Raw genomic sequence first — 4,211 nt, 5'->3', positions numbered from 1 at the left:
ACAATTGAAATTTTAAAAAGTTATTTTCCAGAACAAAATGACTGTTTCAAATTCAAAACAGCAATTTAGTCCTAATTAACTTCGTAATGCAATTATTTTTGATGATGGTATTACCACATTTTTTAGGCAACTAGCTGATTGGATTGAACTTTGGCAGAAACTCAATTTTTTACTTTATCAAAACAAACATCATCTGCTCTTATCACAACTCTGCGTTTTCAAGTAATGCTTATAGACGAGCTTATTGAAGAAAGATATTTGTATGTGCTTACTTCACGACTTCAAAATGACCCTATAGAGCGTAGATTTTCTCAATATCGACTGATGAGCGGTGGGAGATTTCCAGTAAGTTTACAAGAAGTTCAACATTCAGAAATTATTTTAGCATGTCAGACTTTAATTAAGGAGAATATAAATTTTTGGGATGAAGATTTGAAGAACAATTATGATAACACAATTAATTATGAATTTCTAATAACATTAGATTTAAACTCAAATGAGATATCAGAATTAACTCTTTTACCTGAAACAGAAGAAATTGCAACAATTGCTGGTTATATAGCAAAGAAATTGATAAAAAAAAGCAAGTGTAACGATTGCAATCTATGCTTGCTACAGATGCAAGCAATATAAATATTTGTCCATATCTACTAATATTTCACGAGATGGTCTAACTGTGCCTTTACTTTCACTTAAGGGTTTCACATATGGATGTTTTGCAGTCTTAGATAATCTTTCAAATTTAGTGCTAATGTCAAAGATTTATAAAACTTTTTTTTATCAAAATACTTTCCAACAGTTTGCTTTACTTGTGATTTACACAAAAATTGGGGTTTTAAATTTGCTTCTAAAATTACCATTAATGTTTTTTTTTTTAAATGCTGTTAAAAATTTTAAAAGTAGGCAGAGAAAAATAATGTATAAATAAAAAAAAACATAAATAGATAATAACACAAAACATAAAAAAAAAATAGAACACAAATTTCAACCTCTCTTTTTTGTAAATTCCCAGTGTTGTCAATTTAAATGTGTAATGTACAAATATATAAAAATATATATTATATATACATACATATATATATATATATATATATATATATATATATATATATATACATATATATATATATATATATGTACATATATATATATACATATATATATATATATATGTACATATATATACATATATATATATATATATATATATATATATATATATATATATATATATATATATATATATATATATATAAAATATACATAGATATATATGTTTATAAGTACACAAATCGCTAGTATGAAAACACAAAATTCCAATCTTTTGGGAATATTTTTTTATTCTTAATTATTATATTTGTACTCGTTATACTATCTATTTGGTCTAGATGAGATATGTTTTCTCTATAGTTGCGCAGCCATTTTTTTTTATAAATAGGCCTCTTAGAAGCGGACTCTAAAATGTAACATACACGGCCGTGTAATGTAGTGTAGGCCATGTGCTTTTAGCAACGCCTCTTTTAACCGGTCAAAATCTTCTTTATCAGTTTCTGCTAACTGTTGATATACTGCAAATGCACCATTCGTGAGACGGAGGGGAACAACACACGCCAGATCGGTTACACCAATTAGTTTGCATACCAGTTCAACTTTTTACAGGCATTCTGCAACTGATTGTTTCCACTAAACTCCGGAATAAACTTTAAATCAAATTTAGTCGACATTTAAATCAAATTTAGCCGAAATAGTTTGTTGTATCACATCAAAAAGAACTTTTTTAAGTTGAGCGTAAAACGCCCCATGTATTTTAATACAATTAAAATAATTTATATGCAAACTAATTCTCTTAATATTTACAATTATGTCTTTATATTATTTACAAATACGTCTATATACATATGCAATTATTTACAAGTAACGCAAATCAAGTTAGCTTTAAAACAATCATTAATTATAATTACACTTTACACATAGACTTATCACTAAAATAAACATATACATTAAGCAATTCCATTGTTTCTTCATTTTGAATAACTACATTTTGTGCCTGATGATGTGTATTTCCACCTTCTATTACCTACAATTAAAATAGTTACTCTTTAGAATTAAAAAAAAATTTGAACTCTGGTGATGAAGAGCATAATGACAACAATTAATGATGTTGTTGTTGACGATGATGATGACGACAATAATAATGGCAATTTTCAAGTTTATTCACACAATTTACAAAAAAAATCAATCCATACCTCTCTTTTTTTAAATGGAATACTGGTTTCTAAAGTAAAAACAATAGTAATAACATTAATTACAATTGAACCCATGTTTTTCATATTCAAACTTAAAGATAAAATTTTTTTTGAATTCGAACTCAAAAAAACATTTTGAAAACAAAAAAATTTTCACAAACAAAAAAACATTTCAAAACAATTCGAAAACAAAAAAACATTCTGAACTCAAAAAAACATTTAAAAAGGGTAATTAATATAAGTATGTAATGTAAATATTGATAATATAAATAACAATAATTAATATTAATTTGAATAATTAAACGGTGATGTACTCGATGAGTCATCTACTCTTCATCTTCTAGGATTAACTCTTACTTCCGATCTTTCTTGGAAACCATATATCAAATCAGTTGCAAAATTAGCATCTGCTAAGGTTGCATCTCTTTATTGAGGTCGACATTTTCTTACTTCGGATTCTATTCTCTATCTCTATAAATCTCAAATCCGGCCTTGTATGGAATAATGTTGCCATATCTGGGGCGGATGTTCTCATGATGCCCTTTCTCTTTTAGACAAGGTGCGAAAACGCATTGTAAACATAGTTGGATCTGCTCTTGCAGCCAAACTCCAGCCATTATCACATCGTTGTAATGTTGCTTTTCTTTCACTTTTCTAAAAATACTATAATGGGCACTGCTTTAAAGAGCTAACCTCTCTTATGCCATCTACGTCATTCAATTAAGTCTCATCCTTTTTCTATGACTGTTCCTAAGTGCTCCAAAAACTCTTATTCGACTAGTTTTTTTCCTCGAACATCAGTTCTTTGGAATTCACTTCCTTCATCTTGCTTTCCTAATTCATATAATTTGCAATCCTTTAAGTTATCCGTCAATCGTTATCTTGCTCTACAATCGTTATCTTGCTCTACAATCTTCATCTTTTCTCTTCCAGTAACTTCCAACTTTAATTAGTGGTTGCTTGCAGCCTTGTTGGAAGCGAAGATGTTTAAAAAAAAAAAAAAATCAATTAGATTAATAAAATCACTCTTATAAAGCTTTAGTTTATAAATTATTTGCATAGATTAATAAACAATAATAAATTACCCAAAAAAACATTTTCATTATCTGAAAGTTCATTCAACAGTTCAGTAGTCCTGAAACAATGAAAAGAGGAAGTTTTAATAACAAAATTAATAAAATAACACAGTTTTTATTCTAAACATTTTAAGTCTAAAGCCATAAACCATTTTATGTACTTAAAATGTTTTGTTATTGAAAATAATGATGCACAACTGTACAAATTCTACCAGATAAAATTAAGGTAATAAACAATAGCAGTAGTACCTACAAAATGGGTCTGTAATATACTAAATTGTAATAGCAATATACTGAATCGTAAAAAACTACAAAGGACAACAAATAAAAGCCTTCTATCTTGGCTGTGCACTATAGAAACTATTTTGCATATAATACATAATGATGATATAATAAATACAAATTTACCTTTGTAATGAGTAAGAACTTAACAGTACTTCAGCCTAAAACATAGGAAGTTTGATAAAAGTATAATATATTGTTAATAAATATAATATATATATATATATACATATATATATATATATATATATATATATATATATATATATATATATATATATATATATATATATATATATATATATATATATATATATATATATATATATATATATATATATATATATGTATATATATATATATGTATATATATGCACACTGGGGCACATTTATATATGCAATACACACACATTTAAATTCATGAAAATCCTACTTTAATTCTTGAAATTCCTTCCACTTTTGCGAAAAGATACAGTATTGCTTCAGGTAGCAACACCTTGAATGTATAACCACAAGACTGAAAAAATATATTTATTAAAAAAACTTAGAATATGCTGATTTTTTTAGTAAAATATATTTTAAGTATTACAACTATATAAATAATTTA

General features: G+C 26.1%; 1 long non-coding RNA gene across 1 annotated transcript; it reads right to left on the bottom strand.

Annotated features, from left to right (window-relative positions):
* Positions 1-1,773: 1,773 nt before the first annotated feature.
* LOC136088865 (uncharacterized) lies at positions 1,774-4,185 on the bottom strand. Its single transcript, XR_010642570.1, has 4 exons — positions 4,038-4,185; positions 3,731-3,765; positions 2,247-3,381; positions 1,774-2,077 (listed from the first exon to the last, which is right to left on the bottom strand). It is a non-coding gene; the product is annotated as an uncharacterized LOC136088865 (long non-coding RNA).
* Positions 4,186-4,211: the final 26 nt, after the last annotated feature.

The sequence above is a fragment of the Hydra vulgaris genome, chromosome 12, assembly GCF_038396675.1.
Source record: "Hydra vulgaris chromosome 12, alternate assembly HydraT2T_AEP".
Lineage (NCBI taxonomy): Eukaryota > Metazoa > Cnidaria > Hydrozoa > Anthoathecata > Hydridae > Hydra > Hydra vulgaris.
Note: the sequence above shows the minus strand (reverse complement) of the source record. Positions and strands in the feature narration are given on the sequence as shown.